Consider the following 14,638-nt stretch of genomic DNA (forward strand, 5'->3'; position numbering starts at 1 on the left):
TGCTGAGACCGATTCTCCAGAGACACTTTTCCTCTCTCTGTTTTTCTAAGTGTTTGATGAATTAAAGTAGGGTCTAGACCTTTTAGGGCCAAATCTGACTCCTTTATTGTACATGGGTAAACTGAGGCCAAAGGGGGCCTAGGTCTGATTAAGGGGAGGTTCTCATCTGGGTCCGAGGGCCTCTGGCGATGAAGTTGGGGAGCCCAGGCTGGGGGAAGAACACGCGCCAGGGACGCGGGCGCTAAAGACTGGGGTGCAATGGGTGTGCGCCCGAGGCTTGTGGAGCCGGCTGGGCGAGCGCGGACCCTCGCCGGGCGCTCCCTGAGGGACGCACGCGTAGCGCGAGGTAGAGCGGCCCGCCCCGCCCTCCCGGCTGCCGAATCTCCGGCCACATCCTGCCATCTGCTGGTCGCCTGGAGCAGCTGTCAATGCTTCGGTAGAAAGCCGCGGTCCTTTTTGAGTCTGTGTCCCCACCCCACCTCTGGCTACCTCTGTGCCTCTCTCTTGCGAGGGGGCGGGGGAAGGGGCATTCGGGAGAGGATGTCTCTCTGTCCAACACAGCGACACATTCCAAAAGACTTGGGGAGAAGCTGAAAAGAGAGCGCCAGCCCCATTCGGGGCCACCCAGCTGAAGTTTCGAGCTGCTGGGCCTGGGGTCAGACAAGTCCCATCTGCAGACCTGGTCCTACCCTGTCCTGTCTGCCCTGTGAGCCTTGGCGTTCTCGTCAGTGAAATGGGACATTGATACTGAACTCTCCAGGGTTGCCGTGAGAATTATATCAGATAATATTTACAAAAGCAGGCAACATAACATTGCCTGGCATATAACCGATGACCAATAAACATTTCTTGACTCTCATTCTGACAAGCACTGATTGGGTGGCCAGCCTCCCCCAGGCAGTGCACTGAACTCAGGGAAAGGAGACAGCCCCTGCCTCGAGGCAGGGGCAGGGATGGAGGCCGGCATGGCTCTGGGCCCCCCGCCTCGCCCCGCTCCGCCCCTCTAGCGAGCTAACGCGGTAAGGTACTTAACCTCCTACGGCCCAGGTTTGTCTGGCTGCAAAGTGGGGATAATGATGAGGCCTCCCTGCCCAGGGCTGTTACGAGGAATAAGCAAATCGATGTTGGCACCTGGGAGGTCGTCGGCTCAACAGAGGTGTTAGTTGTTATCCTCAGTGATGAGCGCGCGTGTAAACTGTACCGCTTGCTCAGGATCCTTCCTCCTCTCCCTGTCCTCACCGTGCCCAGCTCGCTGGGGCGCGTGGCAGTCCTCACGCCCCCCACCCTACCGAGGGAGAGCTGGCCGCAGCACCCGCGTTGGCGAGCGGAGGCACCAGCGTGCCAGTTCCGACAGCGGGGCGGTCGTAAGAGACGTGTTTCGGCTTTCTTGTGCCTTAGCTCTCCGCCAGGAGAGGGCCTGGCCCTGGGTGGCCTCTGCTCCCACAGCAAGAGACACGAGAAGCAGACCCGAACCCCACACGTGTCCCAAGCGGAGGTGCAGGCTCGTGAGTAGGAAAAGTGAGCCACGGAGACTCGTTTCCCAGCATTACCACAGAAAGAGCTCTGATACGTACATTGAAGTCACGCGTGCAAGGACAACGCCTATGATCTGCGCTGTGGCAGAAGGAAGCCCAGGAGGCCAGGAGAACCCGGGAGGCCCCAGCGTCAGCCTTGAGAGGCGGGGAGGGCGCAGGGTCCCCACAGAGGAGTCATGGGCACACGTTCCTGCCCCTTCCTCCTCTGATGAAGAGGCATTTTCTGAATATTTATCACGGGCCAGGTCCTGGGCCAGGTGCTGGGGACAGACCAGGAGAGGAGTAAAGCAGTCTGCTTTCATGAAGACGAAGTTCAGAAGTCCAGTGTGGGACAAGGACGGTACTCGCAGAATGGGGGATACTTTGATGGGATTGGAGGGCGGGATGGGGGGTCGGAGACATAAGCAAAGGCCGTGAAGGCAGAGGCAGGCACCTGAACTACACTCCGGGCCAAAGAGGGCGTCTGGAGTGGGCTGGTCGGTGCCTGAGCTGGAAGGGCGACGCCGGCGGGAAGAAGAGGGGCAGCCCGGGTAAAGTCCCCGAGGCCGAGGGAGGAGGGCACCTGCAGCCGCCGGAGCACTTCCGGGTCACGGGAACACAGCGACGCTGCGGGAGGCGGCAGCGCGGCAACACGGGACCCGAGCGTTGGGCGCTCTCTGCGCGCCAGGCTCCGTGCCAGGGTGCTGGGCCCCCCGGCGACCCCTCCCCGTTCTCGCCCCGTTTACGGATAGTGCGCCAGGCCCTGTCGTCTCGGGTGCTTTTCCTGGATCACCCCTTGTAATCGCCGCAACAGACCTGCCAGGTGGGTCTCATCATCCCCGCGCTAACGGCGATGAAAGCCCAGGAAGGCTTCGTCCGCCGCGGACGCCGGGCCGGGAGGTGGTGGCGTGAGGTTCAAATCCCAGATGAAACCTGTGCGTCACGTCTGAAAGGAAGGGCGTGCGCCATCGTGGCTGCCGCCGGAGCTGTGAAATTCAGATCATTTTCGTTTTCTTCTTTAAGTGCTTTTGTATTATTTTGCATATTATTTTACCACTTTAGTAGTAAAAACAATGATAAATATTTTCATTTTGAAAAAGAATCTTGCGGACGCCCAACTACACCAGATTTTAAGGCGTGTTTTACGGTTCACCACTACGGGTACCAGGACAGGAGCTGTGGGTGCTACGATTGTCCCCATTTTACAGATGGAGGAAAGGAGGCTCAGAGGGTCAAACGGCTTGTCCTCGATGCCACAGCAGTTTTTTTGGCTTAGGGCTGTTATTTTTGCTTTAGGTTTTTTTTTTTTGGTTTTTTTTTGTTTTTTTGGTAGAAGCAAAAATCCTCTTTGGATTTCTTTCAGTTAGCGAAAACAGGTAATAACGTCAGTCTTTTTGTAAAATCCAAGAGGCATAAAGCGGACTTTTGAAAAGTGGAGGACACCTGTGTCACGAAAGCAATCACTGTATGTTTATACCAGCCACGAGGACAGCGCAGGAATCGGATCTGACAAGAACCTAGTCTGAAGTCATGTTTCACGGCTCCTGGCAAAAGGCTTTTTCCTCACTGTCGTTTACTCCTGAGCCTGTATTGTGTGTCGGGCGCTGGGCTAGGAGCACTGGGGAAAGCAGCAGAGGTGTGTGCCACCACCTCTGTGATAAAAGGTATCGTGGGGAAGCAGAGCGGACTTCCCTGTGCCCAGTCATGTTCAGAGTCGTCATTTGTCCCCAGGGTTACGTGATACACAGCTCTAGACTTATGAGAGATATCGATGAAACTATACGCACGACGAAGAAGGACCCACGGTAAACATGCTTAGAAGCAAAGTACAAATAGAGGGTTCAGGTCCTAACTCTTCCTGCTGATAGGTCTACAAAATACCCACGGAAAGAAGTTTTCCAGCTAGTGTTGGGGAAGACTGAGAGAAAGGAGACTCAGTTGACGTCTGTAGCCAAAGGAAGACGGGTGAGAATGCCATTCTCTTACTGGCGGCTGGGTGGGGGCTGCCTCTTCTGTCACGAGGACAGGGTCACACATTCAATGTGACCACCCTAGCCTGGGCCGTTCTCCCTGCCGAGGCTCACTTTCCCCCAGAAAGGGCTCCAGGTATGGAAAGGGGAGATGGATGACCAACTGGCACCTGCCCGTCCCGCTCCGGTCTCCCGAGCAGAAGGCTGGGTGCAGGAGCCCCCAGAAACCCCAGTCATGACTGACTTCTCGTCGCTGAAGGAATCGGTCACATACTCCAGACACAGTCTGGCTGAATCATTGTGAAATAGCACATTCCTCTGCTGCCTCCTATACAATGATGAGTGCCATCCAGTCCGCCAGGAGAGAATGGCCAAACTTGGTTTCCTGTGTCCCAAAGGAAGCCAGCTCCAGGTCCTGCCGTCTTCCCCGGCTCACATACTGATAAGGCTTTGTACTGTCTTCCAGCTCTGTGTAAAACAGATAAATAGATAAAATAAAAGCCGTCTGCTTCTCTACACTGGGTGTATCCGGCTTTCCCAGAAGGCTGACTGTGCAAAGATCTCGGAAGTCAGGGTGTAGGGGTTCTCCAGGAATCTGACAAGGAATCCAGTCCCTGATTCTGTGTTACCACTCAATCCCAAATACAGACACGGAAATAAGAACTGAGGGTTTTTTTTTTTTTTTTTCCCTGACTTAAATTGTCACGAGTAGATTCTGGGGGCCTCTGGTCCTGTCAGAGAGAACATGATCAAGCCCTCACCGTATTTGCACTGGGAGCCATGGACTCCAGCGGCTATAACCTTTCATTTTATGTAACTCAGTCACACCGCAGAGGCTAATGGGATTGCCTGGGGCAGGGTGTCTTCTGTGCCAAGCCATTTTTTAAGACTCCACTAGATTGGATTTTGTTATCGTTTCTGGTAAGCCTAGTTTATTTAAAACTCGATTCTGGGGTTCGCTTAGAGTAAATACCATCAGCTTGCACTGTATTTCAATATGCTCTGTTTGGCAGCATTGTACATCATAAAGGGGAAAAAAACCGTAGAAGCTGTTTTGTGGCACACCAAGATAAGGAAAAGTTTGCACGTTCAGCTCTGCGGTTGAAAACCGTTTCACTCAGATAGCAACTTATTCTCGACGATGAAAAAATAGTGATTTCAAAAGTAGCCTTTTTGTTGAGTCTGTGTGTGTGCGCGTGTGTGTGTGTGTGCTCTCGCTCAAAATAAAGGTCCATAAATCGCTACTAATGTGGTGTGTCTGCGTGTCTTGGCACTATAAAACTTCCCTAGAGGCATTGTCACAGTTGGGAACTTGGTAGCCCAGCAGTTCTGGGCTCCTTGTTCTTACGCCAAAACGATTTGCATAGTAAGTAGCTCCATGGTGACCTCCAATTAAGTGTTCGCAGAGAATCCTCGCTGCAGTGTGAACCAGACTGGGTCAGAAGGAAGGCTCTGCAGACGCTCAAAGCTCTGCCCATGGAGTGTGTTTCACTGTATTCCCTCCTGGGCTTATAGGGATTCTTAAGGGAGTCGTCGTGAACACTCAGAAACTGTACTTGAACTTGTGTGAGTCTGCATGTGCATTTCAGTATTGTTACGGGAGAGAGTTAAAGTCTTTCCCACTTCCTTAAGAGACTCCATGAATCTGCCCCTTCCCTTGAAAAAAGGACTAAGAACCACTGATTTGTAGAATAGTCTGTATCAAGGAGAATAAACTCTCTTAGAAAGCAGAACCACGTGTAACAGGAGCAATAATAGTAATTCACTAAAAGGCACCATGTGCGAGGCGGAAAGGGTGTGGCTTAGGAGGCAGGAGGCAGGCCTTAAAAGCTCGACCACCACTGACTCATTACGTGACTCTGCTAAGCTACTTTTCCTCTCTAGGCCTCAGTTTCCCTACCTGTAAACTGAAAGAGTGAAAGAGCTAAAGAGCTGTGCTGTATGACAAAGATGGCTACTTGATCCATGGTATCTATTCTTCCTTTCTTTTTAAAAACAGAACACTGGTACACCTCGGTCTAGCAGAGTATAGGGCTACCTGGCTGGAGACTACATTTTTTTTTTTTTTTCGGTCTTCTTGGTTTGGAAATGTTTCAAGGGTAGAATTTTATAATATTCCGGGGTCTTACATCTCCTATGTACGTGATTTCTGGCCCCAGAAATTTAGCTTAATCCACAAAAGTCCCTCTGTGTTTTGAAAATCTGTGCTATGTGAACACAGCCCATGTGAGCATCAGCGTATGCAGATAACCCCGGCCAACGGAAATGGGTTTGAGACATTTTAGGCCATAAAGAGCATTGGGCCTGCCATAGGGAGATAGAGGTTTTATTACCCGCTGGTCAGCTACGAGCAGTGAAACTCTGACAAGACGTGTGGCCCCTGGGAGTCTAAGGGCCGGCGTGAGATGGGGATTTTTACACGCATCTCCCAGGGAGGGCGTGAAGAGAGAGAAATTTCCAAGAGTGGCCACCACGGTAAGAGCTCAAAACATGTTTCTGCCCCTCTTACCTTCCGTATTCCGTGCCATAGGCAATCTCTACTCTCTAAAACCATGGCTTCCTTATGAAAGAAAAAAGGAACTATTCAAAAAAAGGTAAAAAAAAAACACGGGAGGTCACACTTAATGAGGCTTCCCGTGCCCACAGCGGCGAGAGGCTGAGCCAGGTTCTGAAACAGGTTTTTGAAGAGGCCGAAATGCTTTCCGCCCAAGGTCAAGTTATGCTCACCCACTTCCTGCCCTCGCTGTGTGTTGGCTGCGGGGCTCCCCGGAGGGACAGAGCCCAAAACACTCAAAACGCTTCCCGGGGGAGGAAGCCTTAGCTTTGCGAAGCCAGAGTCCGCAGGAGCTGGACGGCGAAGGGAGGTTTGGGACGAGGGCCCAGCTCGGCGCTTGTTTGTGGCGGGTGTGCTGGGCGCTGGACCCCAAGTAGCCTCATATTAGGGCAGGGAAGGCAGCTCAGAGCCTCATTTATTCGTTCCTTCTGCCAACACGCTCTGTCCCCCTACTAGCCCCCAAGTGCCGGGCTAGTTTCTGGGGACGGAGGTGGTATGCCTCAGCCTTCAGCCCTGAGCACCTCACGCTCCGGTGTGTAGGTGCGTGTCATGGGGCCGAGGGTAGGAACTGTGTTTCTGGGGCTGGAAATCACACGAACAGTAATAAGAGCAAACCCATGATTCTCACGCTACCCCCAGGCCCTGGTTGACCTGAGGGCCTTGCATGATTGACCATCTAATTCTCTCTCAGCCCTGGGGTGGAGGTGGGGACGGGCGTAGAGGGGGCGGGGTCAGCAGTGTGTTTTTATATTACAAATTCCGAAATAGAAGGTTAAAGTCACACAGCTAAAAGTGGCTGAGCGGGTGCGTGAGCCCCGAGTCTGACTCTCTGATTTGAATTAAAACCCCTAAATCGGGCTGGGTCTCTAACAGAGGGTAGAAGGGTGGGTGCTGGGGGCTGGAGGAGGGGGACAGGGTTTCAGTCTGGGAAGGTGACAAAGCTCCGGAGAGAAATAGTGGTGACGGCCCCACTACAATGAGAACGTGATCAGTGCCACGGAAGTGCACACTTAAAAATGGTTAAAATGGCTTTTAAACATTTATCTTGAGTGTATTTTGCCACAATAAAATATTTTTTCATAGGTACGGGGCAACATAGCTAGCTCCGTGAGTGCTCATCACATTGCACGAGAAACGGAGCGTTATGAAAGTAATCGTGAAAGCTGAAACTGCGAAATAAAGTTTTTGTTGACCAGTAGCCATGATGGCTACAGGTCTCAGGTCCCAAATCTAGAGAACTCTACGTTTGTGTACCATGACTGATGCAACCGCATATCCGTTTGGCTAAGTCAATTCCCTCACTTCGTTGAAAAGAATCTGTCGAGTGGACCATTTAGCATCCTATAAACCAGACAAAAGGGAAGAACATCCTGGCCTCCGACGTAGCCTCCGATACAACTTGCTCCCTGCTAGGCCCAGACATTTACCACGTGTTCTGAAGACGGGGTCTAGGAAGGGACTTGATTTTGAGTGTCCTCGGTTCTGCCTGAAACTGGTTCCCCCCTTAAATCCTCAAACCCACAGCCTGCAAGGTGCCTGGGGACACTGAGAACCTGGGGGTCAAGCGTCTCCCCAAGCTGTCAGCTGGCGGGGTGGTGGACGGAAGTCTGTTGAGCCCATGAGTCTCGGCTCTGGCCATGCAGCCGGCTGCCCCATGTCACCCAGGGCAGGAAGGACACACACCCCCATGATCAGCCCCTGAGAAGCAATGAACCACCACACTGGAAATAGAGAAAAACCCAAAGCTTCACCTTCGGTAAAATCACCCCTCATTTCCAAGCAAACAAAGGGATCTGCCCAATATCACACAGCTTGTTAGCATCTATGCAAATCACCTTCTTCCTTCTTGCCTTCTCTCTGTCCTCCAATTAGCAAAATCTATCGAGTCCCTTCTCTTAGGTGGCAAGATGTGTAGGGATCAGGAACACAGATTGGAGCCAGCCCGGCTGATCTGAACCTGGCCTCCACGACATTGTGCGAGCTGGAGCAAGTGACTTAGGGTTTTGCCCACTCGGGCCTCCTCCGTGGTGTGGGGAGTGATAACACCAGCACCCGCCTCATCGGGTTTGTGTGAGGGCTGCCTCGGCTGTCACGCACGACACCCTAAGACAGTGAGCAGGCACGCGGCCGCCTCCCGATCCACGTCCGCTGGCATTCATTTCCAACTCCCAAAAGGAGCAGGCGGTTGGGGGGGAGGAGAGGGGAGGTGGGGGAAGGGCAGGCGCCTGGCAGAAAAGTTGCACCAACTCCCCAGCGTTGCCTTTCATGGTCTTGGGGCACCCCGTCCAGGCTCCGAGCTCATCCCGGGGAGCACGGAGATGACCAGCCCAGCACCTGGCATCAGGAAGGCCCAGGTCTGATGAAGGCACTGACTGGTAAGCCATGGTCAGGCACCATGGGGAGTGCCACACATGTGTTACTAAGTAGGAAAAATATAATCCTCAGGGAACAACCAGAAACAATAATGTATCATTTGGTGCATTCATTTTCTGTCACTGCATAGTAAATGACCACAAACTTGAAGGCTTAAAACTTTACGCACTTACTAGCTCGCAGCTCCAGAGGGCAGCCTCCGGGGTCGACTCAGCCGGGCTCTCTGCTCGGGGCTCACACCCAGGGTCTGGGACACGGTCTGCTCCCACAGGCACTCGGGTTATCGACGGAACCGCTGTGGGACCGAGGGTCCCGTTGCTGGCTGCCAGCCGAGGGTCACCGTCTGCTGCCGGAAGCTGCCCCCTCCACCTCCAAACCAGGTCAAACCCTTCCCGCCCCTGGAGCTGGTCCGACTTCCGCTTCCGCCACTCACCTGGGAAACCCGCTGCTTTTAAAGGGTCCGCGTGATTGGCTCAGGCTCACCTGGGTGCGTACTCCCTCGTGACTGACTCAAAGCCAACCGATTAGTGACCCTGGGACATCAGCAAGATCCCCTTTTCCATTTAGCTAACCCTTTCACCTTGTAGCGAACCCTTTTGCCACTAACCTAACCGCAGGAGCGATGTCTCCTCCTAGGCATGGGCTCCTTCCCCTCAAGGGGAAGGGGTTCTAGGGGGGTCATTGCAGGTCATTGTAGAATTCTGCCTTCCATAGCCAGGGTGGGCTAGGTTTTTCTGTGATAACAAGCAAGCCACCGTCCACACCATAGGGGGCCAGGGGACCACCCGTGTCTTCTCGACCTCAGGGGGAGGCTGGCAGAGCAGCCACCGTCTCTGACTCAGGTGGTCCCGCGGCAAAGCACCTGCAGGCTCCGGAAGCTTCTGCCCGGAAGTGGTGCTCACGGTGTCCTCTCTCGTGCCATTGCACAAAATAACGCCCATGGCCGCGTGCAACCTCCGGGGGAGCAGGAAACTCAATCCTGACATGGGTCTGGGAGCAGGAAACTCAATCCTGACATGGGTCTGCACTGATGATTGTCACACGTGTGACTCACCAAAGGAAAAGGAACGGCGGTGGGCGCCCGCCCCTTGCTGGGGACCCTGCAGGATAGCGTATGAGTCGGAACTCTCTCATTCGCAAGAGGTGGAAGAAACCTCGCTGATACCAGCTCTGGCCAAAAGGAAACACTAGCTCTGGAGCTAGAAATGAGCGCAGGGCAGCTCACAGAGTCCAGGAGGAAGAGAGGACTTGGCCTCTGGACCGGACCCAGAGAGGCAGCTCCCTCCAGACTCCAGACTCCAGACTCCCTGCGTTTGACTCCCGGCGCTGCTCACGCACCTTCTGCGCTGCTGGCTCCTCCCGCAGAGAGGCACCCCCCCCCCCCGGGGCCGGAAACGTGCCCGGGACAGCCACAGCAGGCGCATGCGTGGGAATGAGAGCGCGCCTTCCCCGGGCACCCATCTGTTCATCCCAGGGAAGGATGCTGATTGGTCCATCCCGGGGCATCTACCCATCTCCATCGCCACAGCAGGGAGGTAAGACTTGACCTAAGATGCAGTTAAAACAACAAAGTCTAGAACCAAAAAAAAAGAAGTGAAAAGATAAAGAAAATGAAAACCACAGCTCCCACAGTCACTCCAACTGTTTCGCGTTCATTTCATCGTCACCAAAAAAAGAAAAAAAAAAAACTACAATAAACATTAATGAACCCCACGCATCAGAGGAAGACAAGGGATTATAAAATTTGCACAATCGCATCAAAACAGAAGTGAAAGGGATTAAGAAACACAAATGGCCGGCCATAAAAATAGGGCTGTAAAGTACAGCGTAGGGCAGAGTCGATAACATTGTAACAACCCCGGGGCCAGGTGGGTACCAGACTTCCCGAGTGATTCTTCCTGAGGTGTGTAAATGTCTAGTCACTACGTGATACACCAGAAACTAATGCAACATTGTATGTCGAGCGCCACTGAAAAATAAAAATTTTTTTTAAAAGGTGAGGTTGATGCTGAAGTCTGTATTACTCCAGAGCCGGTGCTCTTTCTGCTAAGCCAAAACGAAACACTTCTCGAAAGATTTTCCTGAGTCCTTCCCGCGTGACCAGGCCCAGGGAAAACGTTGAGGGAGAATTTGTCCCGAACGTCGTTTCCCATTAAATTCTGAGTCCGCGCTTTGACGTTCACAGAGGGGTCTCTATTCGAGAACACGAGGTTCTTTCCATGATCACCGTCCCAACGCCCAGCCCAAGCCCGCTGTTTGTCTTCACCGCTTCCCTCTGGACCGCGCCGGCCGACTTTCCACGTGCGTCTGCCAAGAGCTCTAAGGCACGTCACATACACGGGGGAGCTACGTGGCTTTTAACCAAAGGAACGCTGGTGTCCACAGCAGCACCGCAGGCGACGGTCTGGCCACTCGCTCCGCCTGCATGCCCCCTCAGGTGCCCGCCGCGCTCTTTCAAACGCTGGCGAAGATGGTCGCTGGTCAGACATGGGGCGAGAGAGCACTGAGATCGGCCGCAGCCGTTTCGGCCTTGGCCGCCATCACAAGCGGGCGCAGGACAGGAACATGGGGAACACTCCGGAAAGGGGCGATTCTGTGTGCGAGCCAAGTAACGAGGGGCCAAGAAAACAGCCAGTTCCTGTTTCTTAACGTCTGCTCAGGAATTTCCCATAAACCCTTAGGGCTGGGAACGAAGAGTGTTCCCGGGTTAGCCGCTTCGCTTATGGGGACAGGCCAGTCGGAACGGCCGGGAGGAGCTAAGCGCTCTTTGTCTACGAATGCTGAGAAGGGGTCCCAGGCTCCGAAACTGCTAAGTGGAGCACGAGGCAGACAAGGCAGGGTCTGTGGCCAGCACGAGCCCGGAGCGCTCTTCGGTGGTTGGGGAGACGCCCTCTCCTTGGGCGGGGAGGGACAGCCGGTGTCCTAGACGCCATTGGTGGCCGCTCTGTGACCACGCAGGGACCCGGCAGGAAGATGGAGCTGCCGGTGTGTGTGTCCAGTGAGGTTCAGCCGAAGAAGCAGGACCGGAGGAAACGGCAGGTGGGAAGGTCGGAGGCCGCTTGGCTGGGGGAACCGAAAATCCCAAGGGGTGTGAACGACGTGCGATTTGGAGCAAGTCGCCTGACCTCTCTGGGGCCTCAGGGGCCTGGAATGGTGGTGACAGGTGACATGCATCAGCACCGGGGCGGGGCTTCCCGAATTCGCCGCCGTCATCACCGCCACCGTCGCTGTGACCGGAGTAAAAGCGCAGGGAAGGGGCGGCCCGGGTGGCCGCAGACCTCGGACTGTCTCCCAGGCCCCGGGGAACCAGGGAAGAATCAGAGGCCGGGGCCGGCTAGAGCGCGTTTCTGCCTCAGACTCAGCTACTGGGACGAGGACCGACCCCCACTTGAATCGTGATGCGAACGCAGAAACGCGTCCCGAAGCCTCCTCCCACGGGAAATATTTCAAGAAACGGGGATGTTTGCTGCAAAAGAGAGCCGAGTCTCTATGGGGGGCGGGGGGGAGGGGCAGGGGCGGGTGGGGGTGACCAGCAAGGAGTGGCCGTGGTCTGAGAGTCGCCGGAGGCGTGCTCTGGGCTGGGGGAGGGCACAGGAGTGGTAGGCTAGGGACGGGCGCACCAAGGGGCCGTCGCATCTCACCTTCGCCTTGGGAAGAGACGGGAGGGCGGCCCCAGGTGGCAGTGAGCTCCCCATCCTGGCAGGTATGCAAGCAGACTCTGGACGCGCCCTTCACGGGGAGGCCGTAAGGAGGTCCGAGCACCGGGCAGGTTGATGTAGACCACTCCTAAGTTCCTCGCAACCGAACGCTCTCTTATTCTACTGAACCCTGGAGAGATCAGACTCCTACGTACCAAATCGCCACCCACCGAGTGGCTTCGCACAACACCTATTTATTCGCTCACGGTCCTGGTGCGTGGATGTCCACCATGGGTCTCGCTGGGCCGAGATCAAGGTGCGGGCAGGGCTGTGTTCCCTTCTGGAGACTCCAGGGGAGAATCCTTTTCCTCGCCTTTTCCGGCTTCCGGAGGCTTCCTGCGTCCCTTGCCTCGTGGTGTCTTCCTCCAGCAGCGGGGCATCGTCCAGAGTCTCCCTCCGTCTCAGACGCCGCGCCCACGTGCGGATCTGCGCCCACCCCGCGTCCTCGGCTCGCAGACGGGGCCACCGCCAGGCACCACGATTCCCGCCGTCGGGAGTTACCTGCCCTCCCCTCTCCCGCAGGAGGAGAGCGGCTCTGTCACCCCCGTTCACGGGCCCATCCCGGGGGACTCGCAGTGCGTAAATATGTGTCCAGCAAGCGGATGAAGCATCCGCTCGGAGGAAATGCTGGCGTCCGCTGAGAGGTGCGTGCCTGCGGACCATTAGCTCTGGCCGTGGGCTCTCCAACACATCAGGGTTCCACGGGCACCTCGCCAGCGGGGTCCGGTCTCCCGCTAAGACACCGTGGGGGACGGGAGAAATCTCTGGGGAAAGACCAAGGCTTCGGTCTGCAGGAGAACCCCACCGGGACCGTCAGCGATCACAGGCCAGGCGGAGCAGCCCGGTGCTGCAGGAGGAAGGGGCGGGGGAGGGCGAAGGATCCCTCCCAGCAGGTGACAGACACACGGGGCTCCTGAGTGGCCCTGCACCCGGGGAGGCGCCAGGTCGGGCTGTGCTCTGTGAGTTCTCAAGGGGCTGTGTCTCATTCTGAGCAACGAGACTCACAGTCATCAAGTTAATTCAGCAACGCCTTCCTGAGCATCTGCTCTGCTCGGCTGCGTGCCGGGTGCTGGGTGCTGGGTGCTGGGTGCCGACAAGCCCGGATGAAAAGGAGCACTCAGCGTGTGAGGGAGACAGATGAAGGCAGACGAGACCCGCTCGGCCCCACGTCTGGTGCTCAGGACGCAGCAGGGGCTTCTGATCCGCCCGGACGCCCATGGACGACCTTACACGTGCCCTGAGTCAGAGCTGCCAGTGCCGCGTTGGTCTCAACGTCGAGGCCACAGATGACCTCTTTCCGCCACAGGGAAGGGACGGCTCCTTGATCTGAATGGTCCAGGGGCTGGTTTCAGGGCCGGAGCCTGTTCTCCTCTCTGTCCTGCCCGTGAGGCTCACTCCATGAGCCCATCCAGGAGGCCTGGAGCGTCTCGCAGGGGGCCCAGAGTCCCTGGCAGGAGCCCGCTCATCTCCCAGGAAGGGAGGTAGGAACCCCCTTTGTCTGGAAAAACACATCTGTGTTTGCTGCTCGCACGTCCCGTTCTGCCCTGTCTGACGGGGTGGCCAGGAGTCAGTCCCCAGGTCACCTTGCTAACGGTGTTTAGAGAACACACTCTTACCTGCAAAACAGGAAGGCATGGCCACAACCCCTGCCTGAGGTTTAAACACCAGAAAACCAGGTAAATAGACCGTCAGGGCTGGAAGAGACTCCTGGCCTCGCCCAGGGATACGCCGCTGTTTACAAACAGGGAGAGGGAGCCAGGACCAGGCCAGCGGGGCGGGCGGAGGCTGGAGCCGGGTCCCACCCCCGCGGTCGACCCTGCTCGCCCCTCGTCCAGGACACCACGGTCCTTCCCCGCAACCCTCTGGTCTCCATCTTGGTCATTTTGTCCCGCTGCTGGCCCTGGCTGCTTTCTGCCCGCCGCTGGCGTGAGACAGGGGCTTTGGAGACAGACAGACGCAGGTCGAGAGCTTTGCTCCTCACTGGCCTCGTGACTTTGGACAGCTTCACATCCCTGAGACCCTCCGTTGGCGCCTCTGGGACATGGGAATACCTCGCCCACTTCACTGGCTTTCCGTGAGGCGCGTGGTGTTTGAAACAGCCATGTGGCTGTCGCCTCGATGACGCTCCGTGTTAAGCAGGAACCTTCCCGCTCGGTCGCGGGCGGCCCGGGAGCCCACGCTCTCCTCTGCCTGCAGGCCCTGCTCCCGCAGCTCCGCACCAGGAGTCGGAGGACGGAAGGAAAACAGGGCACCGAGTCTCAGTGGACTCATTTACCTCCAGCTTCGTGAGCTTGGGCGAGTTACTGGGACTCTCGGAGCCTCGACTTTCCCACCTGAGAAAGGGGACTGTGCTCCGTGCCAGCCGCCTCGCAGGGACACTCGCAGAAGTGGGCACGCGGCATTCGCTCAGCGACATTGGGCGGCGTCAGCCCTTCCGTACCAGGGATTCTGGGCTGGGCGCTCTCCTCACCCCCATTTCGCGTACAAGGAGAGGGAGGAAAAAGAGTCAAGAAACCTGCCTAAGGTCAT

The sequence above is a fragment of the Rousettus aegyptiacus genome, unplaced genomic scaffold, assembly GCF_014176215.1.
Source record: "Rousettus aegyptiacus isolate mRouAeg1 unplaced genomic scaffold, mRouAeg1.p scaffold_m13_p_10, whole genome shotgun sequence".
Taxonomy (NCBI): Eukaryota; Metazoa; Chordata; class Mammalia; order Chiroptera; family Pteropodidae; genus Rousettus; species Rousettus aegyptiacus.